The sequence below is a fragment of the Monodon monoceros genome, unplaced genomic scaffold (genome assembly GCF_005190385.1).
Source record: "Monodon monoceros isolate NGI ecotype Baffin Bay Population unplaced genomic scaffold, NGI_Narwhal_1 Super_Scaffold_11, whole genome shotgun sequence".
In the NCBI taxonomy this organism is placed as follows: Eukaryota; Metazoa; Chordata; class Mammalia; order Artiodactyla; family Monodontidae; genus Monodon; species Monodon monoceros.
The window spans coordinates 49,384,146-49,410,397 of record NW_021703767.1 but is presented as its reverse complement, the minus strand read 5'-3'; positions in this window follow the sequence as shown (position 1 = coordinate 49,410,397).

The window sequence follows — 26,252 nt, the reverse complement described above, 5'->3', positions numbered from 1 at the left end:
TATGCTTAATGAAATGAAGACACAGAAAAGCAAATACTACATCATCTCCCTTACACGTGGAATCTAAAGAAGTTGAATTCACGAACACAGAGTAGAATGGTGGCTTTGAGGGGGTTTAGAGGGGGAGACAGTAGGGGAAGTAGGGAGATGTTGGTCAAAGGGTACAAAGTTTCAGTTATGCAGGATGAGTAATTTCTGAAGACCTAATGAACAGCATGGTGACAACAGTTAATAATACTCTATTTTTCACTTGAAATTTGCTTAGACAGAAGACTTTAACTGTTCTCACCACAAAAACAAAAGGTAACTATGAGGTGATAAATATGTTGATTAGCTTGATCGTGGTAATCACTTCACAGTAAATGTATTTCGCAATATGTATCATTTCACAATATATGTATATCAAAACATCACATTGTACAGCTTAAATAAATACAATTCTTATTTCTCAAGTACACCTCAATAAAGCTAGGAGGGAGAAAGAATATAGGACAAGGACTTAGCAGCATCTATTTGTGTTATTCACAATCTCGTTCCTTCCTTTCTGATTCCCGTCTATATTTCTGACAGTTATTAGACAAAGCCCTCTGCATTGATTGAAGAAAAAGAGAAGAAGGGCGTTGGTTGACTTGGTAGGGGAGAAACTGCTAATTTACAGGCAACTTTGTCATCTCTCCCTCTCAACATTTACTGAGCTGAAAAGCCAAGGCCAAGGCACTGTTTTCCCTAGCACAGTGATGGTATCCAAGGCCACTGGTTCCTGAACCACTGCATGTGTCAATGTATTCTTCTCCGATAGTGAAGCTTAGGATCTACTCCATTCTTTAACCAAAAGGCTGAAAATTGCCTGAATGTCATTTGGATGATGTGGAAATAAAGCAGAGTTATCACTTCACCGCCTAAATCAGGAAAGAGACCATTTATTTAGACCAAATATTTATGTGACACTTCCTATGTGCCAGGCCTCTTCTAAGCACTTTATACACATTAACTCATTTAGTGTAAGGTAACAAAACTAGGAATGAAATACAAGACCTTGGATGCACACACAAACACTTACAATATCACAGAACTATACCTACTAAACCAGAATAAACCTCAGAGATTTTCTCTTTATAGTCTCCTAACAGCAAAAGCACTTTATGCACAGGATAACTAAAGCCAGAAGGGGTACGTAACTTCCTCAGGCCCTCTGAGATGAAGTGGGAGCCAGAACTCCGGTCTTTGGCCTCTAGGTGAAGCGGTCCTCCCTATACATCCAACCATTCCTTATGGATTCATAGTTTTCCAGAGTTGACAGAAACACTTAAGATCATGTACACAGTGGTTCTCTAGGTATATCCAATTTATATAAATGATACACTTTCAATAACACATGCTCACTGCTACCTTACTCCACCTTTCTCTCTCCTAGCATCTAGGAACTCACCTGGAGGTTGTGATGCAGCAGCTGAAAATTGCTCAGATGAACCACGCTCCACAACCCCCTCTATACTCTACTTCCTTCAAGGAGGAAGAATCAAGGTCCTCCCTCTCCCAGCCTGCATTAAGATCAGGATGGCCCTCAGTCTTTTTCTGCAATAACAAAAGCTATCAACAGCTTTAAAGAGGTCCTTCATGAGCCAAAGCCAAAAGGCTGAGACGCACAACTCACTGGAGGACACTTTCCTGAAATCCTCAGTATGAGGCTGGGGCTATGGGTAGGAGAAACGTCTCTAACACAAGGTCCCTCTGAAAAGAACCCCCATGCCACCCCTGACAAAGCTCTAGGATTCCATCATCTCTGCCAAGACTATACTCTCTACCCTGAAGCCATAGGCCATGAATGAGGATGAGCTTATTATTGGTTCAAGTTCAGATGGACATTGATTACTAATTAGTAATGGTCCCGGCTTATACATTTTATTTTTCCTATTTATTGTTAATAACCACACAGTTGAACAGGAATTGCACAGTTGATATAACAAAACAAACTCCTTTTCTTGGTTATTAAATGTATGTTCTACAGCTGCAGTTGTATTTATAGCTTAATCGGCTCTTTAAAATACTGACATGCACAGATTGCATTATAAATTCAGCTATAAAGAGATTCCATTAACCATGTGTCATTTTGATTAAAAACTGTGTTTTCTCCTGAATTGACTTTAAAAAATAAAGTGAACCAAATCTCATGGTCTTCCTAAAGATGGGACCCATATAAAAATTTCTCCTCCAAAGTTTGGTGGACTCCAGCAACCAGGAATAAAAATTTTCTTCACTGGAAAAACATAAACAGGGAGAAAATCCCCTGTGTCATTCAGAATTCAGCCAGGCGATCTGAATCCATGCTAAGTATTTTAACCAGGAATGGATTCAATATAAGGAATTAGGTGCTTTAAAAAAAAACTATTGTAAAGACTGGAGCAGCAAAAGTCAGGAGGAGCTCCCATAAATCTCAAGTTTGTGGCCACAAAGAAAAACGAAGCTGCTGCCACCCAAAATCAGAACCATGCACGTAGCTGCTGCCAACTTTTCCAGCTTCTCACAGCTCCAAAATGGGTAAGATAGCAACCACTCCCCTCTGGACATCCAGGAAGTCTACTCATCAGCCCACTATGGCCAAGGGACAGACAAAAAAAAAGTCTGCCCCCTTCCCTCTTCCGCCTTTGAGATCCCATATGAAAGCATCTCATTGGCAGAGTCCTGACAATATGGAACCCTACTAGCAAAATAGCCCAAGAAACAGTTCTCAAGTTTTTCCTGCAGCATTACAAGGAAGGACTTATAAGGGATGTAAGGGTGCAAGTGCCAGCAGACGATTCTGATAGCAGAATTACTCCAGCAGGAAAACAAACCTCCAAACCCCATCCTCCTCAGAAAAGAACCCAGGAATACACCTCTTTTGTTACTAAGACAACTCTACGACCACAACCACCTTTCAGCTACATACAAATCATCTCCTCAGGCATTCTGTGACCCCAGAAGACAAAATAACCCTTTGACTTTGACTAACCCTATGACTCACTCTTAAGGAAACTTTATGTAAAATGTTAATGGAACATTTCCTTCAACAGTAAAAAATTCCCCTTAAAGGAACTCCAAGAAAAAAAAAGAGAATTCCTTCCATGTAAGGCTAGGAATTCTCCTCAAAATTCTTAAGAAATACTTAGTTTTGTTTTCTGGATAGATGATCAAATAATTTAGATTAAGAAAGATGGCAAATGACTTCATAACTTTCCCAGAGATAACACTTTGGAAAAGTATCGCATCTCTTTACAACTTGAAGAACATTACTTTGTCTCTCTTTCTCTGGTTTTATTTTCTGAACTTGTTTCTTTCAGTTTCAGTTAAAGTGACCTTTAAATTGGGGGTTTTCCATGCATGATTCTTCTTCTGGAATACGAATCAAAGTTTTTCCATTTATACCAACTTATGAAAGGGTTTCCTTTCCTCTGCAGGAACTTTTTAAGAAGCCATTCTAAATACCTTGTCTACAAATCTTTCTTAGACTTAATATCCTAGCAAGAAAAAGGCATAAAATAAGACATAATATCCTAACAAGAAAAAGGCATAAAGAGCTATCAGCTGCAAAAGTGTCATATCTTAATGTCTTATTAATTGTATCCTTTTAAGAACCTTTGAGAGGATGCAATAATAAATGTTCCCTTGGGTCTGAGAGTGCATCTTCTCCCTAAAGGAAAAATGAATCAGCTTCACACCACACTAGTAACTATAAATGTATTTTTTCCAGGAAATATGTTATGATACAAAATCTCACACAGAATCCCAAAATGGATATTAGGGAGAAAGAAGAGTTGTTGCAGGGGTTGAGGCAGGAATGAGAGGTTCAGGGCCTGCCGCTCACAGCAGTTCTGGGGAGTATAATTTAGAATCATTTCTACCACACAATGGACCCTCTTCCTTATCTTCTTCAACATCCAGGTTTAGGATTATAAATGGGTGACTTGCCCCTTAAACTGTATGCAGCCATCATAACGGTGATGGCAGAAGACCTTGCCAAAAAGTCATTTCAGGAGCCAAAGGAAGCCTGGAGAAGTGGCCATCAGATTGAGCAGACAACAGTTCTCCAGTACTCCCGGTCACACACACCCTGGGGGTTCCAGACCAGAGCTGGTCTGGCCCAATTACCTCTGCACTTCTCAGGCCAGTAGGTGAGAAGAGGCAGCTACGGTCTGATGGCTCCCTAATGCTGGCTTGTTCAGGCCACCCTGCACCAGGCCATTAATAGTATGGGATTTCTGACCACTAGGAATCAAGACCCTGAGGAAATCTGGCTCAGTATGAATGAAATGATAGACTCTGTACTTTAATCATTATCTGTAAGCTACTACTTTGTATATAGTTCTTAGTACCTACTCACTTCATAAAGTGCTAGAGAGCCTTATTGTCTGGGGTTTTGGTTTTGTTTTTTGTTTTTGAAGATAATGTTTTTCTTCTTTTTTTTACTGAAGTATAGTTGATTTACAAGGTTGTGTTAGTTTCATGTATACAGCAAAGTGATTCAGTTATACATACATATATATCTATTTTTTTCAGATTTTTTTATCTTATAGATTATTACAAAATATTGAGTATAGTTCCCTGTGCCGGTAGGTCCTTGTTGGTTATCTATCATACTCTCTGGGTTTTGACCCTGTTCTGTCACTCACCAGCTGTGCAGCCTTGTTTAAATTAATTAATCTCTCTAAGCCTATTTCTTCATCAGCAAACTCAGGATGATAACAATACTTGATACCTCATATATTTATTGAGGGGTTTAAATGAAATAATACAGGTAAAATAGTGAGCAGAAACTATTACACAATAAGTACTCAATAAATAATAGCTACTAGTACCTTTATCATATATAATTTGTGTTTCTTTCTCATTTCTACTATTTATTTCCTTAAAAAGTTATTGGATGTGTGTGTTATGAGAAATATTGTATAAACCATATAGGAAGACTAAACCTGAGAGAAATTAAATAATCAAACAAAGGTACATAATATTGGAATATCCTTTTACTAAAATAAAACCAGTCACTTTTGAGTAATATACAATTTGCTGGACTCTATAAAAAAGTTATTACATAAGTCTGTCTAATAGTCTGTGTTGTGTGGTCAGCATTATTTGTTACCAGAAGTCGTTGCAGGGTTAATCAGGGATTAACCTTTATGTGCTAGTAATTGGTATGACAAACTTTAGTCTAGACTGTCCTCAAGTAAATAGCAAAAAGTTATTACAATCATGAAATACCTTTTCTTGTTCCTACAACTGTAAAATAAGGTGCCTTGCCCACTATATGGCTTCCTTCCACCTCCAAGCCTAGAGCTTTCTTCAGTGGTAACAGTGTTAAATCTTTATTATTTTGTGTCTTAAAAATGGCTGTGAAACTTCAAAATGAACAAAGTGAAAATACTACTTCAGGGAGATCATTTTCATCTGATTACTATCTACCCACCTATTTCACAAGAGACTAACCATATTGAATTCTTGAGAAGACAAATACTGTAACCTAGTTTTACATGGAACTTTTTCTCTGTGACTATCAAAGAAATTCATAACATTTCCCAGGAGCAAACATCACATATTTCTTTCTTTACATCTGGCTCAGGAGATAAATGATTTACCCAAGGTCATACAAATCAAATTCTAGGGCCAGAAACAAGAGCTCCCTTTGAACTTCCACCCCATGGCTCTCTCCATCAAGTATCTTAAGTGGCTGAATGAAATTAAACGGGATGGAAGTGGGGGCATTCAGAGTTATCACAGAACAGTGTTCAGTCTTTTCAAATCCCAGCTGGATACATAAGGATGCATAAAATGAGAAGCTGCCTTACATAATTAAAGCCAAATGTTATTAGAGAAGCCAAATATTATTAGAAACATTGACATTTTAAAATTCTACTCTAAATATTTATTAAGCAAAGGTTTCATCATTGGAGTAAGTATATACCTTCCTAAGATGACAACTTTGAAAGATAGCCCTTGTATGGCATATTTATATATTCACACACACACAGAATTGAAGAATATATGTAAATAGAGTAAATTGCACTTGCTTTGTAGGACTCCATGTCTCCTGCTCTTGTGCCCAATCACATTTTCTTTCTAAATTAATTACTAAAGACTCCCCATTCCATAGCATGTGAGTGAAATAATTATTGACCTCTCTTTCCAGGTAAAAACATAGCTTGGAGGAGTGGAAGAGTTTTGCCATTCCATAGCTGCTTCTCTATTAAAAACAAATGATAAGGGTTAACAATAAATCTTTGAGTCAGAGATTAATGCTTCTAAATACATCAGCCATGCCTTTAGAATCTAAAAAATACACCAAACACCAAACTATGAAATGCTCTTGACGTCAATGGACAAAACAGCTATCAATTGAGATCACTTTATAACTTTCCCATAACTGCCTCACAGATAAACCTGTGCTGTGATCTTTCATGTCAGGACCTTAACAGTACCCTTCTGGACTTCACAGGCAGTTAACCGTTAACTACACAATACACTAAATTCTTATAAATTATGAGTCATATGACCAGCCACAGACAATATATATATAAACTCATGCTCCAGACATAAAATAAATTATGTAGACAGGCCTAGAGAGAAGTTTCATTTCTCTTTTTAAATAAGCATTAGTTGTTTTTAAGAAATGTAAGTTTGAACCTAAGTTACCTGAAAAATATCCTCCAAGTTAAGGGTTTATGCAACTTGGTAAAAATTCAATAAAATAAATTCAACTGTTTAAATATGTAGTTAACTGCATCCGATTTCTGTTTATCTCAGCCTCTAAAAACATCATCTGAGGTCACTTTTCACAGTCTAATGTCACTAACCATTTTTCATCTGGAATTTAACAATAGCAACCACAAAAGGAAGAACCAATTTCTTCTCTCCTCTTCCAGTGAGCACTTGCAATTGGAGGCCTTTTCCATTCTCTAGTTACACTTAAAATAAATAGACTTCCAAGCAAAAGGTGGTTAATTCAATGGAGAAGGAAACACAGCCCCAACTTTTGTACTTCAGAGGCCTATTGAAATCTTAAACTTAGAATCCATATAAAAAGCCCATGTCAACATAACCTCTGGCACACCAGATACAGCCCATGGATCTGAGATCTCATGAGATCTTCCCCTGTGGAAGTCACATCCAAAGGCCAAATAGAGGTAAACATTTTATCTGTGTGTGAACAGCTATTACTTTATAACTCACCAGCTTTGGAGAAGAGTCATAATTCATGGAATTTCAGTCAGTACAAATAAGGATTAAGAAATACTATTATTTCACCATGGAACATTGATTAGAGAAGGAATAGTAATGTCAAGCGACTGACATTGCTGTATTGCAGTATATCTAGTTTATGTTCTGTATAAAATGATATTTTTAACACTTTTAAGATATCAAAATAAATGGTGCAGACTGGTGGGTGCCTTGGGGGTTCTACCTGGTGGCTGATATTATGGGAAGAACTATACACACAATAAAGTGCATATATAAGGTCTAGAAATTGCCTAATCGAATATATTGGGAGTGATCAGCTGAATGATGCAGGCCAAGTGAATTTAGGTGTATGAATAGCAATCCAGATAATACAAGGAAATTTTTCTCATGTCTAGGTAAACAAAACGCATTAGATCACTTCTAATTCCTACTGTATTACACAGATATGGCCCCCAAATTACAGAGCAGTTGATTTATTTCCCAAGTCAAAGTAAGCTCTGTCTGGGCAAATTCTCTTGAAGAGTTTCATTATGGGCTCACAGGCCTGTGTGTGTGCGCGCATATGTGCGCACATACGCACTTAAAAATAACGTAAATTATACTGGCAAAAGCAGGGAAGAAATCATACCTTTTCTCTTCTGTTTTTATTCTTTGCCTGTTTTTCTGTAAGGTACTTTGACCTTCCCATGTCACTTCATAGTGTCTGTTAAATGTTTTGTGGATATTTTAACCAATCCATCATTTGTCTTTTGACAACTGCATTTTCATTAAAATTCTTTCAGTATTATTTGCTCAACCAAAAAACTTTAAAACACAAATTTCAATGTAGTCAAATCTGTCCATCTTTATTTATGGTTAAGAATGTCTTTTCTACATGCTTAATAATATCTTCCCTCACACATAGTTAAACTTTCTCTCAAATTATCTTTGAATATTTTTACTATGTTTCTTCATTCATAACTTTTAATCTATTGGGGATTTATTTTTGTTGCATGGATTGAATTTTAAAAATCCGTAAGGGACTTCCCTGGTGGCACAGTGGTTAAGAATCCGCCCGCCAATGCAGGGGACACGGGTTGGAGCCCTGGTCCGGGAAGATCCCACATGCCGCGGAGCAACTAAGCCCCTGCGCCACAACTACTGAGCCTGTGCTCTGGAGCCCGCGAGCCACAAGTACTGAAGCCCGCGCACCTAGAGCCCGTGCTCTGCAGCCAGAGAAGCCACCGCAATGAGAAGCCTGCACACCGCAATGGAGAGTAGCCCCTGCTCAGTGCAACTAGAGAAAGCCTGCGCGCAGCAATGAAGACCCAAACACAGCCAAAAATAAATAAATAAATAAATTTATATTAAAAAAAAAATCTGTAAGAACATGAAAAGATGCTCACCTCCCTAAGTTCACTGAAAGGAAAATTACAGCACATGACACACCATTTTGTTCAAATCAGAATGGCAAAAATCACAGAGTTAGTAATACCTCTGCTGGTTAGCATGTGTATGAATGGGCATTGGTACATACCACTGATAGGCCTGTGATTTGCTATAGCATTTTCGAAATGTAATTTGATGACATATTTAGTTTTGAGAATCTAACACTTAGAAATTTGAAAAAGCACTGATACATAAAATATTTAAAAGAAGTTTCAAGCGACACTTGCTTAACAGTAAAACTCATGTTTGTTTGTCATCTGAGAGAAGGACTTGTGCACCCACAATTTGGAAGGTGATTCAGTGATGGGAATGAGGGACCAGGGAGAGTGAGACAGGGAAGATTGACAAACCAAAATAAGAATGAAATGTGATCACCCCTGAGGGCAGTAAGGCCTGATTCTGCCACCTGAATAACTTACAGGATCGTCCACTGGAGGTCAGAGGTGAGAACACAACCATTAGAGAAGCTTCAGAGGGAGAAGGAAAAAAAAAAAAAACCAAAAGACTCAGGGCACATGCTTGAAGCAACATGCTGTCAGCTTAAGCTGATTCTGCATTTGCATGGAATTGTTCTCTTCAACTGTGGCTGGAATCAGAGGTGGCCCAAAAGAACTTGTCAGGAGACTCCTGATATAATATCAATCAGTAGGTGATTGCTTCCATAAATTATCGTATATCAGTTAGATGGAACATGATACAGTTATTTAAAAATGAGTGGCATACACCTATATTGACCTAGAAAAATGTCAATAATATATTAGTAAGTAAAATGTGGAAGGACTTATACTTTCATGATCTCATTTTTAAAATTAAAAACCCCACATGTGTGTGTGTGCATGCACCCATGCATGTGCGCAATTTTATTGTACATCTTTGTATAAATATAGAGAACATCTAGAAGAATATATACCAAACTGTTAATATTTATCAACTTAAAGATTAGGAGTGGAAGAGAGGAAATTATTAAGCATTCTTTCCCAACTCTGCATTGTCTAAATTGTTGCCCCCAAATTACTGTTGGGGTTTTTTAAGTAATTAATTGAGGGACATTAAAAGTTAGCTGATACATTCCTAGTTTGAGCTTTATTCCCACTCAAGAGCTTCCTCTGGAAGTCTGTTGCATTGCTGGGCAGTCATAATTCTTTATCACTAATAAAAATCATTCTACTTCTAAGCCCCAAAAAAGTCTCTATTTTTGTTTGTTCTATTTCTACTCTAGATTGGCACTGTTCAGTATGGCAGCCCCCAGACACATGTACTATTATTATTTGAAATGTGACTAGTCCAAATTGAGGTGTGTTCTAAGCATAAAATACATACCACATTTTGAAGACTTAGTACAAAAAAAGAATGCAGATATCTCACTAATAATTTTTTTATTATGTGTTGAAATGATAATATTTTGGATATATTGAGTTAAATAAAATACATTAAAATTAATTTCCACTATTTCCTTTTACTTTTTTAATGTGACTACTATCAATAGAAAGTTTAAACTTACATATGTGGTTTGCATTATATTTCTATCGGACAGTGCTGCTCTAGAAGAACATTATTTTTTCTTCATGTCAATTGGTTCAATCTTTACTTATCAGATGATGCAGTTTCTGGAATCATCTCTCAGCTATTATCCTGGTTTCTGTACTTCAGGAAGTACTTGCAGTCCATAAAGATGTGCTGTTGTTGACTTGAATAGGGCTTTGTAACATAGGAGAAGGTGCTTTCCAGGAAAGAGCTGTCATCAGGAGAAGACTCTACAGAGGATTGGTGATTAAGAAATCATTAATGTTCTTGGAAGCAACATGCTCTTCATGATGTGTAGGACAGAAGTCAGACTACACAAAGTTAAGAAGTGAGTGAGTGGTGATTAAGTAGAAGCTATAAACTTAGGTTCCTTTGTTGGCCGGGATACAGAGATAGTGATTTAGGTGGTCCAGAGAAAGTTTAAAATAAAGAGACTTAAGTATACTTTTTGTAAAGAGAGACACTATTCCTGAGCCTCACTCCATCATTACAACCACCTCATATCCCTCTTTTTTCCCTTTTAATGGGATTTTAATCAGCTGAAAGATGACACCAACAATTAGCAACAGCTTTCCTGAAGATGGAAAATACTAAATAATTTCACCCTTATTCCATCTGAGACCACCTTTCAAAGAAGTACGGGCAATGCAATGCCCAACCTAGAGGGCACCGTGCACATAGGCCACCCTGATTCAAGCTGGTGGATGTCAGTGATGGGTAGAAGTCAAGGAAGAGGTAAGATTAAGAAATAGGGTAACAATGTCTGTTGTCCACATTAATTGACAATGAAAAAAATTTTTAAGTTTGATAAGGGAAAAGCTTCATGACATTGGTTTTGGCATTGATTTCCTGGATATAACACCAAAAGCAAAAAAGCAAAACTAAATAAGTGAGACTACATAAAACTAAAAAGCTTCTGCACAGCAGAGGAAACAGAGTCAAAAAACAGTCTATGGAATGGGAGAAAATACTTGAAAACCACATACCTGATAAAGAGTTAATATCCAAAATATGTAAGGGACTCCTAAAAAAAGCAAAAAAGCAAATAACCCGATTTCAAAATGGGCAAAGGACTTAATACACATTTTTCCAAAGAAGACATACAAGTAGCCAACACATGTAGGAAAAGACGCTGAACATCACTAATCATCAGGAAATGCAAATCAAAACCAAAATTAGATATCACCTCACACCTGTTAGAATGGCTATAATCAAAAAGACAAAAGATAAATGTTGAAAAGGATGTGGAGAAATTGGAACCCTTGTGCACTGTTGCTGGGAGCATAAAATTGTATAGCCTCAATGGAAAACAGCATGAAGTTTCCTCAAAAAAATATAAAGAGAACTACCATACACTACAGCTCCCGCTTCAGGATATATATATCCAGAATTGAAAAAAAATAAAATTAATTGAAATCCAGACCTCAAAGAGATTTCTGCACTCCCATGTTCATGTCAGCATTATTCACAATAGCCAAAAGGTGGAAGCAACCTAAATTGCCCATTGACAAATGAACAGATAAAGAAAATGTGGTATATATACATACAATGGAATTTTGTATTCATATTCAGCCATTAAAAAGGAAATACTATCATGCGATACCACATGGATACACCTTGAGGACTTTATGCTAAATGAAATACACCAGTCAGAAGGACAAATACTGCATGATTTCACTTCTACAAGGTATCTAAAGTAGTTAAACTCATAGGAACAGAAAGTAGGATAATGGTTGCCAGGGGATGAGGGGAGAGGGATATGGGGAGTTGCTATTCAATTGGTATAAGATTTCAGTTACGCAAGATGGAAAGTCTCTTGAGATCCACAGTACAACATTGTACTGCACACTTGGAAATTTGTTAAGAGGGTAGGTCTCATGTTGCATGTATTTTACCACATTTTTTTTAAAAGAACATATTGGCTTTTTCATTATTTAATCTGTGACATTTTTCCTCATGAAACTCATTGTTCAACTCCACTGGCTTACAAATATTCAAACTGACCATGTTGCTCAAACCCTTGTAATGGAATTGAATAAAAACTTGGATTAAAAGATCAACTTTGAAATATGCATAATACATTCACTGACTTAAATCTAAAAAAAAAAGTGTAATGATTTCTTTTAGTGGATGCAGATGATCGTAAATTAAATGTAAAGTTATTTGCTATTTCTTGCTGATGCCAAAGTTTTGTCACATCAACAATAAGATAGAGTTTGGTTTGGGGGTTATTTGTTTGTTTGTTTTTAGTTTTCATAGCAGCTAGCATAAGAATTTCTCTTATGGGAAGAGTTGTTTTTGTTGGGAAAAATGCTTTGATAAGCCCACATGGAGCATAAGCTAAAATTTATGGGTCTTGGCATTGGGTGGTGACAAAACTTTGTAGAAAGATAGAAATCACTTCGTATAATTGAAAGAAAAGAATTAGGAGCTTCAGAGGAAATTCGGGAAGTTGGGGTGGAAAGTAAGGAGGGGAGAAAGAGCGCAAACAAAATGATGGCTTGCTATGTGTGATGTGAACCTTTTAAAGAAAAAGCCTATGAAAAATAATCTAATACTAGTTCCTCAGATTCTTGTGGCGTCTGAATGGGCTGCATTTAAAAACAAGATATCTTTACAAAATTATCATTTCTAAAATAAATTAGATATGTTATTTCTATCTACTGAAAAAAAATGCTATATTAATAGTATCACCTGAGTAATGTGGATGATGTGCTTATATTTTACCTAAACTAAGGAAAAAAACTGAAGGAAGATAAATATTTGGAGTCTAAATTATCTAGTTTTTCTGACATAACTCAACTGCAGTACACTGCTTATTTCCTCAGGGTTTTAGGTGTGTGTGTGCTCTAAAACTGACCCAAATGCTAACTAACATTTAGACCTTTTTATGTTTAAAAGTCATTTGTGTTCAAAGTGCCAAATTCATTTTCTATTCCTGGACTGTCAAAACTTCACTCAGCAATTATATCCAGTTACCAAGCTCAGATGCCTCCTGGGTAGGGAGTTCATAGTCCAAACAATCCTAGGTGGGGCAAATATGTAAAATAGGTTGTTGCTAGGAATTTCCAGCTCCTTCAATTCCCTTTTTTAGAGTTTCTGTACAAGATCTTTCTCAATCATCTGATGCAGCTTAATTCTAAAACTTAAAGAATAAATTTGCCTTATTAAACTAAGTCACACCAAAAGGAATGAAATTGTGCCATTTGCAGAGATGTGGACAGACCTAAAGACTGTCATACAGAGTGTAGTAAGTCAGAAAGAGAAAAACAAATACTGTATAATATTGCTTATATGTGGAATCTAGAAAAATGATATAGATGAACTTATTTGCAAAACAGAAATAGAGACACAGACATATAGAACAAACATATGGATACCAAGGGGAGAAAGGGGGGTGGGATGAATTGGGAGATTGGAATTGACATAAATACACTACTATGTATAAAATAGGTAACTAATGAGAACCTACTGTATAGCACAGGGAACTCTACTCAATGTTCTGTGGTGACCTAAATGGGAAGGAAATCCAAAAAAGAGGAGATATATGTATACGTACAGCTGATTCACTTTGCTGTACAGCAGAAACTAACACAACATTGTAAAGCAACTGTACTCCAATAAAAATTCATTTAAAAATATGGTAAAACAGAAAAAAAAGTACTTTATCTAATTTACAAATACTTATCTATAAGGGAACGGTTGTTTTAAAATAATTCTTAGATCAGAGAAACTCCTTGTGTGTGATACATTAAATAAATGTGTAGCTGTTCAATTCAAAATGAATAAATTAATAAATAAATAAACTAAGTCACACCAAGAGATTTGCTGTGGAAAGAAAAACTGAATTCTAAAGGAGATTACTGGGAGTGGGCAATGCTGAGCGTAAAGGAATGGATCAAAAATAATAGAATATCCAGTGCCAGGAGCAGGTCAATGTGAGAAATATATTTGAGTAGGTATCACACCCCATTGACTGACTGTCTCTTTATGTCTTAGTCTAATCTTGACCCTTTGGGCATCCCTGTGGCTCAGGGATAATGAGGGAGGAAATATTTGATTTTGAAGCGTCAAAATTTTCTAGAATAAACAAAATGCTTTCTAATTCCCCTCTCACTTGAGTAATATAGGAATAAAGTAACCAATAGCATTCCGCTGTCTTGAGTTTCACTAGTTAGTGGAGAGAAGCCTCCTGTTTATATTATTTATAACATTGTATTAGTTCCATGATCAGCCTGACAAATAGGCAAAGCACAGTGTCACAGAATAGCAGATCTGCTCTTTGAAAGCAAAGAGCTTTACCCTAGTAACATTCAATGAAGTTTGCTGAACAATTTATCTCAAACATTATTTAGTAAAATATTCACCCAATGCAGGAATTAATACCAACAAATAAAGATCCCCACTCAAAGTGTCATGAAAATAATGTTTTGTTCATAGTGTCCCCCCCCAAATAAAACCCTGATGAATGAATAATTTTTAAAAAATATATCATTGGCCTTCATCAGGTACATGAAAAGATGCTCAACATTACTAATTATTAGAGAAATGCAAATCAAAACTACAATGAGGTACCACCTTACACTGGTCAGAATGGTCATCACTTAAAAAGTCTACAAATAACAAATGCTAGAGAGGGTGTGGAGAAAAGGGAACTATCCTACTCTGTTGGTGGGAATGTAAGTTGGTGCAGCCACTATGAAAAACAGTATGGAGGTTCCTCAAAAAACTAAAAATAGAGTTGCCATATGATCCAGCAATCCCACTCCTGGGCATATATACAGCCAAAACTCTAGTTCAAAAAGATACATGCACCCCTATGTTCACAGCAGCACTATTCACAATAACCAAGACATGGAAACAACCTAAATGTCCAGTGACAAATGAATGGATAAAGATGCAACACATATATACAATGGAATACTACTCAGCCATAGAAAAGAATGAAATAATGCCATTTACAGCAACACAGATGGACCTAGAGATTATCATACTAAGTGAGGTAAGTCAGAAAGAGAAAGACAAATACCATATGTTATCACTTATATGTGGAATCTAAAATATGACACAAATGAACTTATCTGTGAAACAGACTCACAGACATAGAGAACAGACTTGTGGTTGCCAAGGGGGTGGGGGTTGGGGGAGGGATGGATTGGGAGTTTGGGATTAGCAGATGCAAACTATCATATATAGAATGGATAAACAACAAGGTCCTACTGCATAGCACAGAGAACTATATTCAATATCCCATGATAAACCATAATGGAAAAGAATATTAAAAAAAAGTATATATATGTATAACTGAATCACTTTGCTGTACAGCAGTAATTAACACAACATTGTAAATCAACTATACTCCAATTAAAAAATAAAATAATATAAAAGGAATCATACAATTTAAAAATCAGAAAAGAATATGAAAAACAATGTATACTTATGTATAACTGAATCACTTTGTTGTACAGCAGAAATTAACATTGTAAATCAACTATACTGGACTAAAATAAATTTTTAAAAAATACATATATATATACACATACATACATATAGAAATACATATTAAAAATACATATATATGTATATAGTTATATACATATATATGTATATGTGTATGTATGTGTATATGTATATACATATATGTATATGTATATATGTATACATATACATATATATGTGTATATATGTGTATAGGTGGCCTTGGCCAGAACAATGGACAGAAAAAATTAAAATTAACAAATTTAACCGGGCTTCCCTGGTGGCGCAGTGGTTGAGAGTCTGCCTGCCGATGCAGGGGATACGGGTTCGTGCCCCAGTCCAGGAAGATCCCACATGCCGCGGAGCGGCTGGGCCCGTGAGCCATGGCCGTTGAGCCTGCGCGTCCGGAGCCTGTGCTCCGCAACAGGAGAGGCCACAACAGTGAGAGGACCGCGTACCGAAAAAAAAAAAAAAAAATTTAACCAGTTGATTTAACCAATGAGATTCAATTGAAAAGACATGTAAAGTCCAAAATTTAGTGTAAAATAAAGGCGTATGCACTATAGCCTATCCAAAGAAACAGATGATTAGACAATGGAATAGACTTGGAGGATATGGCAAACCTCTATATATATCAGAAAGGCTGTCTTATGTAAAAGGAGCTGAACTTAATTTGTCTAGCTTCAGAAAGCAGAATAGGACCAATGAGTTGAAGTTGTAAGGAAACATTTTTTTAAAGGCTTTATGGTAATTATAGCTAACCAATGAAAAATACTCCTTATACTCTATTATTCCAGTCCACTTGTTGATTTTATATGGTAGAACCTCAAACTATTTTTCTTATCTTTTAGATCATGCATGCATAATTTTAAAATGAGTGAAAAGTTCAAATTCCATGCAAGTATCATAAGTATAGTAAGATTGATGTTTCTTTTAATCCAGCTGCCTTAGTGTCATGCACTCTCAGATTTAATTTTCTACATCATGAAAAAAGAGTGATTATTGTTTTTAATTTCAAGATTATTAGAACTTTAAGACTTTAAGACCTAGTGCAATTGCCCATAAAATCCCCCCTCAGCATTCCTACTGGTTGGACATTCCCAGCAATGGGTGTAAATCACTGGTTCCCAAGACAACCCATAACATCTCTAAACCACCATGGCAATTAGAAAGTTCTTACTTAGTGTGGTGAGTAGAATAATGGCCCCCACAGATTTTATATCCAAATCCCCCAAACCTGTGAATATATTATCTTATATGGCAAAACAGAATTTACAGATCAAGTTAAGGATCTTGAGATGGGAGATTATCCTGAATTATCCAGGTAGGCCCAATAAGGGTTCTTATAATAGGGAGACAAGAGGGTCAGAGTCAGGGAGATTGGAAGATGATACACTGCTGGCTCTGAAGATGGAGAAAGGAGGATAGGAACCAAGGAATGAAGGCTGCCTCAAGAAGCTGGATAGGCAAGGAAACAGATTCTCCAGTGCAGCCTTGCTGACACCTTGACTTTAGCCCCATAAGATCCATTTCTTCTGACCTCTAGAACTAAAAAGTAATAAATCTGTGGTATTTGCAGCCACTAAGCTTGTGGTGATTTGTTACAGCAACAAAAGAAAACTAATATACCTTCTATTGAAACGAAATGTCTCTCCCCGAAGCATCATTGGTCTCTGGTCCACGCTGAATAGGTTTAATCTTTTTTCCATATGAGGGCTTTTCAACTATTCGAAGATCAAAATTTTGACGTCACTAAAACATTCCTGTTTCAGCTTTTACATCCTTAGTTCCTTCACCCTTTTCTCACATGACCACTCTAATTTAATTAGCTTTCCTATTCTTTGTCTTCTGGAAAAGTCCCCTTTAGTTTTATGGTTTAGAGCAGAATCATGTTATCCAAATGTCATTTGACCAGCACAATGGTATAATTCTTTGGTGGCAGCAAAACCCACGGACACAAATCACATTTAGTCCATTCTCTTATTTTTCTTTAACTTTTACTGAGCACTGATGTAGAACACACTACAACTTACTAAGAACAGTGGTGTTTAATAATTTGAGCTAGACACAAGACATCATTCTTACATATTCCTAGAAAAGTTTCTTGAGGTTTCTTAAGATATGGTCATAGAGACAATTCGTTAAATGAGTTTACTCAATTAATAAAATGAGTTTACAATTACTTGCAATTATTCATGTATACTTTCTCTTCTTGAGAAACCTAACAACATCCTGGTTTCTGTTTCATTGTATTTGATCAACTTTTGAACTTTCTTTTTCTTTCTTATACTTTCAGGGAGATTTTAAGATCTGCTCTTTATTCCCAGTGTTCTGAAGTTTCACAATAATGTGATTTTGTGTGTGGTTCGCTTATATTGTTACACTAGGCACTTGGCAAAGCTTTTTAATCTTATTTTCTTATATTATTTCTTCTATACTTTTCTTCCTTCCATTTGTCTGCTTTCTCTTTATGAGATCTTGAACCACTTAAATTATTTGTCTAATTTCTTTTTGTTCTACGTTTTCCATCTTCTTGTTTTGGGTTGCTCATTTTGGTTTGTTGTTGCTGTTACACTATTCTCTGGGAAATTTACTACATTAGTTTGCTAGGGCTGTCATAACAAAATGCCACAGAATGGGTGGTTTAAATGACAGAAATTTATTTTCTCACAGTTCTGGAGGCTGGAAGTCCAAGGTCAAGTTGCCAGTGGAGGTGGTTTCTTCTGAGACCTCTCTCCTCAGCCTGCACTCATCAGCCCTCTCACTGCTCTTCACAGGTTGTCCCTCTGTGTGCACACACCCTGCTATCTGTCTGGGTGTTCTATATGAACATCAGTCAGATTGGATTAGAGCACACTCTAAGAGCCTCATGTAACTTAACTACCTCTTTAAAGCCCTATCTCCAATTACTGTCAGGTTCTGAGGTACTGGGGTTAGGGGGATGGGTTAGGGCTTCAACATATGAATCTGGTGGGGGACACAATTCAGTCTGTGACATTTATTCAACTTTTCTATCAAACATTTGGTTTAATTTTTAATGTCTGCCATCAATTTTTTTCTAGAGCTCTTTTTTATTCTTTTAATATACATTTTTATTGTATCCTGTCCTTGTTCATGGATTTATTATCTTTTCTTATCTCTCTGAGAATCTGTTTGGTCTTTTCTTTTTTCTTTTCTTCTTACATTGTCTTTGCTTCCTCTGAGTTCACTTCATATAAAGTTTTTCCTCAAATATCTAGGGATCTTTGAAAGTTCATCCACATTTAAGAGGGACCTATTTAAGAGACTGAAAAGCTGATTAGAAACTGTGAAAATAGTAAATACTTGACAGTGGACTTTGCTGTAGGATGATCAGGCTGTAAGCCAGCTTATTTTGTTGGGTCAAGAGAAAGGAGCACATTAAGGAAATGAGTGATGAGCAGTGAGTTATGGCCATGGAACACAAGGGTAAGATCATAATAGATTTGTTTGTGATAGTTCCCTGTATGATGGGAGCCCTCAGGTCTCAATAAATTCAATGAAAATGAAGAACAATAATGGTGTGGGATTGATTTCACGTGGTCCAAAGAGACGAGAAGCTTTAAGCTAGCATAAAACTCATACACACCGTACACAAAAATAAGCTCAAAATGGCTTAAAGTCCTAAGTGTAAGACCTGAAACCATAAATCTGCTAGAGAAAAACTTAGGCAGAACACTCTTAGCAATATCTTTCTGGATCTGTCTCCTGAGACAAAAGAAACAAAAGCAAAAATAAACAAATAGGATCTAATTAAACTTAAAAGCTTTTGCACAGCAAAGGAAACCATCAACAAAATGAAAAGACAACCTACTGAATGCGAGAAAATATTTGCAAATGAAACGACTGATAAGAGGGTAATATCCAAAATATATAAATAACTCATACAACTCAATATAAAAAATATAACCCAATTAAAAATGGACAGAAGACATGAATAGACATTTTTCCAAAGAAGACATACAGATGGTCAATACGTACATGAAAACATGCCCAACGTCGCTAATCATCAGAGAAATACAAGTCAAAACTACAATGAAATCTCACCTCATACCTGTCAGGATGGCTAGCATCCAAAGGTCTACAAATAACAAATGCTGGCAAGGATGTGGAGAAAAGAGAACCCTAGTACCCTGTTAGTGGGAATGTAAATTGGTGCAGCCATTGTGGAAAACAGTATGGAGGTTCTCAAAAAACTAAAAACAGAACTACTATATAATCCAGCAATTCCACTCCTGGGTATATAACTGAAGAAAGTGAAAACACTACTTCAAAAAGATACATACACCTCAATGTTCATAGCAGCATTACTTACAATAGCCAACATATGGAACCAACCCAAATGTCCATCAACAGATGAATGCACAAAGGAGAAGTGATATGTATATATATATATATATATATATACAATGGAATATTAGCCATAAAAAAGAATGAAATTCTTCCATTTGCAACAATGTGGATAGACCTAGAGGGTATTATGCTTAGCAAAATAAGTCAGAGAAAGACAAACACTCTGTCATCACTCATATGTGGAATCTAAAAAATAAAACAAACAAATGTATATAACAAAATAGAAACAGACTCACAGATATAGAGAACAAACTAGTGGTTACCACTGGAGAGAGGGAAGAGGAGAGGGGCAAGATAGGGGTAGAGGATTAAGAAATACAAACTACTATGTATAAAATAAATAAGCAACAAGGATATACTGTACAGCACAGGGAAATATAGCCATTATTTTGTAAGAACTTTAAATGGTGTATAATCTATAAAAATATTGAATCACTGTGTTATACACCTAAAACTCTTATAATATAAATCACCTACACTTCAATTTAAAAAAAAATCATGGTCTAGCCAGAAAGTAGGAGGTAGGGGGACTTGACTGGGCAAGAATATAAGAGGGATCTTCCTGATGCAGGAACCACAGGGTGGGCAGTATAATACTGTGAGTTTTTGTGGCACACCAAACAAGACATCACGTTTATCACTGCCACTTTGGCACTGTTCTCTGCTATGTTTGTGCAGTGGGTGTAGGGCAAGATGGAAGGAAGAGCCTTTTCTGTATTGCATTTAAGTGCTTTTATAATCAGAGGAAAAACAGTAATTCAATTTTAAGAGATTTTCAAATCAAGGCTACTCCACATAACCTCCACTCAGTTTTAATAATATTTTGCATTTATTAAAAATGTTTCTACTTGTTCAATTAATGTATTTTGTAAACTTTGATTCATTTTCTAAGCCCTCATCAGAACTGTGGCAGGAACTAGTCCCTCCATCGCTTGAGGGCACTAGGTGTTAACCTTGCCCAGATCAACAAGCTGGGAGAAGAGGACAGCTCTATTTCCTTTAAACCTGGTTGTTTCCCTGTCACACAGAGTGAAAAAAAAAAGAAAAAAAATGGGCCTTAGTATCATCTGACAGAGCAGCCCTGCCAAAATCCACCAAAGGAAAAAAACTAAGTAAAGAAATGGTTACCTTCAAGTCTTTTCTCATGAAGCCTTTCTGCCTTAAGGAAGAGAGAAGGTATATCGTGCTCATCCTATCCAAATTTCTTCCTTCTGTGTCCCCCATGCCACCACCCCCTAGTCTTCTTAACCTGAAATTCCTTTAACCAGAGACCAAAAAAAAAAAAACCTTGAAAATACCAATACCATAAAATTAAAAATCACATTTACTTTCTTTTTTTTTAACTTTTTATTTTATATTGGAGTATAGCCGATTAACAATGTTGTGATAGTTTCACGTGCACAGTAAAAGCAACTCGGCCACACATATACATGTATCCATTCTCCCCCAAACTCCCCTCCCATCCAGGCTGCCACATAACACTGAGCAGAGTTCCCTGTGCTATACAGTAGGTCCTTGTTGGTTATCCATTTTAAATATAGCAGTGTGTACATGTCAGTCCCAAACTCCCTAACTATCCCTTTCCTCCACCCTTCCCCACTGGTAACCGTAAGTTCGTTCTCTAGGTCTGTGAGTCTGTTTCTGTTTCGTAAATAAGTTCATTTGTATCATTTCTTTTTAGAATCCGCATATAAGCGATATCATACCATTACAAATCATATTTTCTTTAAATCACACAAAAATGTGTCCGAAGATTCCTCTTAGTTGAGGGGAGAGGGAAAATTTGTCTTATTTGCATTTTACTTTATTGTTTAAAAAAATGCCTAGAATGGCAGGGAAAAGACCAGAGAGGAAGAAGCTGGGAGCACTAAGTGTGCTTGTTTTCTACCTTCAGTCACTCCCCCATTTCACTTGGGGCCCAGCTCAGTAAGAGAGGGTTTGTTCTCAGGCAGGTATGGAGGGTTTGACAACCACTGAGAGTTACTTAGAAACAGGAAATCGAAATGCCAAAGACAGCAAATATTTTTACAGACCACACTTTTCCTTCATTCTCATTGACAAAATTGCAATTAAATAACTTTTATCAAGAGGCAGTAGGAGTCGTTTGGTTTTTTTTTTAAGTTTAAAAATTTTTAAAGATAGCTCACATGGTCTCATATTCTGAAAAAATACAGATCATGAGACTTCAAAAAACAATTTGAACTAGGACATGTGGTCTTTCTCTACTAAAGAGAGCTTTGCAAAGAGATTGTTTCATTAAAAAACAAGTTTAAAAGAATCAAGCCCCACTGGAATAAAACCTTTATCAGAGCTAGAACCTCTAAGAGCTTGTCTTGAGTCCTGAAATCCCTATCAGAAATCACTCCTGGAAATTAAGAGATTAAAAGCATTGTTGATCTGGGTGTATATTATGAGAAAGATCCACAATCCGGGTCTGTCTCTGGCACTTACAAGTCACATATCCTTTGCCAACTTACTTGTACTCTTGGATTTCAGTCTCTCCTCATTTGTAAAGAGGGCCAATAACATTTGTCTGCTAAAATGAGGATTAGATGGGGTGATGCGTGAAAAGCACAATGCCAGACACTCAGTAAACCATATCTACTATTAGTAGTAGTAGTACTACTACTTATTAAACCACCCATTATCTTCATGCCTCTAGGAATATGACAATCTGGTATTGGATCTGGGGGGAAGGAAAGGCTTATCCACAGAGATTTTGCAGGCCAGTCCTCATGAAGTGCCCTGTGAAGAGCTCCAAGCAGCTGAGGGCCAGCATGAGGACACTGGTGAAAAAGAAGAAGGGGCCAACCACAGGGCTGCTGAAAACCCACTTAGAGAACTGCCCAGAGCTGTCCCTGCTCTTGTTCACTGGCTTAAAGTTCAGATTAATATTTCAAAAATGTGCCGAATATTCTTCTTAAAAGATTTTTAATAGGCTGAAACCTAAATATAGACTACGAAGAGAATGCGGGGAAATCCAATCAACTTTTTAGTTCCCAATACCTCTTAAGTTGCTCCTGACCGTGAGCATGTGAAGAATGCTCATTCGGAGCAAATCTGAATGCTGAGAACGATATCCATCTTCAGTCCCAGAGGAATCCCAGGGCTCTTGTTTCCATCTCTTGCTGAGAACAAGCAATACTGCCAAAACTGACAGACAGAGTGCCCTGGGAGACCAGTTCACCAGTGGGTTCATGAAGGCTACACATGCGGGGTGAGTGGACGTGTTCTAATGACTCACCCACAAGCCTGGTGCTCAGAAAGCAGCAGAGAAAGGAGGGTCTCCAGTGTAGACCTGGGGAATTTAAGGGAGTCAGGGCAGGGTGAGGGGATGGTAAGCACAGGGTTCTGAAAATTCGCATTAAGGATAAGGAATTCCAATTTTTACTATGCAGACAAATCAAATTTCCCAGGAATTTCTAGAAAACTCAGAATCATCCATGATAATCATCAGGGCCTCTTTCTCCAGTCTAGTCACTTGTTATATCTGTCTGTTCTTTCATCAAGCCTCTTGCATCTGCCCCTTTCTTTCTATGACCACTGCCCAAATTCAGGCCCCTACCCCGTCATGTCCTAACTTAACGCTATCATTTCACAGTGCTCTTTCTTACCCCTCCTCCTCCTCAGAGGTAAAGTCTTCTAAAAATTCTCCTAGCTGCACGTGAAACTGTAACAGGATTCTCAACCAGAGCATAAGAAACATTCGCTTTAAGAGTAACTAGAAGATTGTTGAGGTGGCCCTAAGGGGTGTGGGATGAGGGAGGTTGACTTACATGAGAGATTGAAAATAACTCTTCCTCAGGGAGGGGCGGCCCTTACATAAAAGCTTGGCCTGATAATAATGCTTCAGCGTTAGAAGAGAGGGCAGATTTTCGGTATGATTCCAGTTAGTCAATTTTCCTCTGACCCAGGCCCTACGGACTCATGATGGAGTCCCCAAGGAGACAGGGCCTAAACATACAAACAGAAAGAATGAAGGTCTGGGCTTCCCTGGTGGCGCAGTGCTTGAGAGTCTGCCTGCCGATTCAGGGGACACAGGTTCGTGCCCCGGTCCGGGAAGATCCTACATGCCGTGGAGCGGCTGGGCCCGTGAGCCATGGCCGCGTACTGCAAAAAAAAAAAAAAGAAAAAAAAGAATGAAGACAGAAAAGAGAGTCTCCCCACATCAGGGAAGAAAATGAAGTGGTTTCAGTGTGCCGAAGAAGCAATCATGGTAACGAGGGCCCTGTGAGTGGCATTGGCACCATCCAGTGTCCAGCCTCCATGACAAAAGGTGGAAGCTGGCAGTGATAGGAGGGGGATTTCCCAACATCTCCCCAAAGGCACCAGAAGGTTCTTGACACCTTTTGCATTTGCTTCACCGGAAGCAGCAGTCCCAGGAGCAAATGGTCCTGTACAGCCAAAGCAGAGAAGAACATGGCAAACCAGTGTGAGCTGGAAACACTGTTGTGCTCATTATCTTTTTTTTTTTTTTTTTTTCGGTACGCGGGCCTTTCACTGCTGTGGCCTCTCCCGTTGCGGAGCACAGGCTCTGGATGCGCAGGCTCAGCGGCCACGGCTCACGGGCCCAGCTGCTCCGCGGCATGTGGGATCCTCCCACACCAGGGCACGAACCCGTGTCCCCTGCATCGGCAGGCAGACTCTCAACCACTGCGCCACCAGGGAAGCCCTGTGCTCATTACCTTTTGTGAGATAGTCCTGAGACTCTACAAATTTAGGAAGATTTCTTTGAAGGGAATTTGTAAGTCTCCACCAAAATGGTGGGGACATTTATGCTATTGCTGTAGTCTCTTTTTTACCTTCAGGTTGGGGTGGCTTGAGGAAATCTGGTATTTAATCACAAGACAGTTCAACGGAGGAGAGAAACTGATACTTGTTAAATGCCTACTATATGTTAGGTATCACGATAAGTACATTTGCCTCCATTAATCTTTACCATAACTCTAAAATCAGATGTTTTTATCCCTTTTTAATTAAAGGTGAAGAAACTGAGGTTCAGGGTAGTTAAATTACCTGCACAGGATCACATAGCTTGCCAGGATTGTGAGCTTGAACGCTTTCCTTCATCAAAGCTGCATTTACCGTCTTGCCCATCTTCCTGGCTGTCTTAGCTTAGGAAATGGCTCCAACATCCACCCAGTTGTCAAGCCGGAAACCAAACATCCAAAGTGACTTGTCTCTCCCTTTCCACTCACATCTAGTCAACCATTGGATCCTTTTGTCCCTACCTTCTAATTATTTCTCCATCCCTCCCTTTGACCTCAACCTCGCTTATACTACCTGAGCTGAAGTCACCATTATCTCTTCTCTGATTTGCAGAAAAACTTTCCAACTGATCTCTCTCCATGCTGTTTGTCCTCATTAAATCATTCTCCAAATATATCAAAAGTAGTCTCATTTTTTCATTTAAATTGTGGTAAAATACACATAAAATGTATCATCTTAACCATTTTTAAGTGTGCAGTCAGTGGCCAATAAGTATGTTCACATGGTTCTCCCATCATCACCACCATCCATCCACAGAACTCTTTTCATCTGACAAAACTGAAATTCTGTGCAAGTTAAACAATAACACCCATTCCCTCCTCCTCCCAGCACATGGCAACCATCATACTGTTTTCTGTCTATGAGTCTGACTACTCTAGGTACCTCAAATAAGTGGAATCACACAATATTTGTCCTTTTATGTCTGGCTTATTTCACTTAGCATAATACCCTCAAGTTTCACCCATGTTGTAGCATGTATCATATTTCCTTGCTTTTTAAAGCTGATTAATATTCCATTGCATGTATGTATAATGCTTTGTTTATACATTCCTCTGTGGATGGACACTTGGGTTACTTCCACCTTTTAGTTATTAATAATGCTGCTATGGACATGGGTTTATATCTCTTTGAGCCTCTGCTTTCAATTCTTTCGGTTATATATCTACAAGTGGAATCATATGGTAGATTTAATTTTTTGAGGAATCACCATACTGTTTTCCATGGTGGCTGCATCATTTACATTTTTACTAACAGTGCACAAGGGATCCAGCTTCTTCATATTCCCACCAACACTTGTTATTTTCTGGTTTTTTGATAGTAGCCACCTAAAGGGTGATATCTCATTGTGGTTTTGATTTGCTTTAGTGATGTTGAGCATCTTCTTGTGTGCTTGTTGGACACCTGTGTGTCTTTTTTTGGAGAAATATCTATTCAAGTCCTGTGCTCATTTTTCAGTTGAGCTGTTTGGGGCG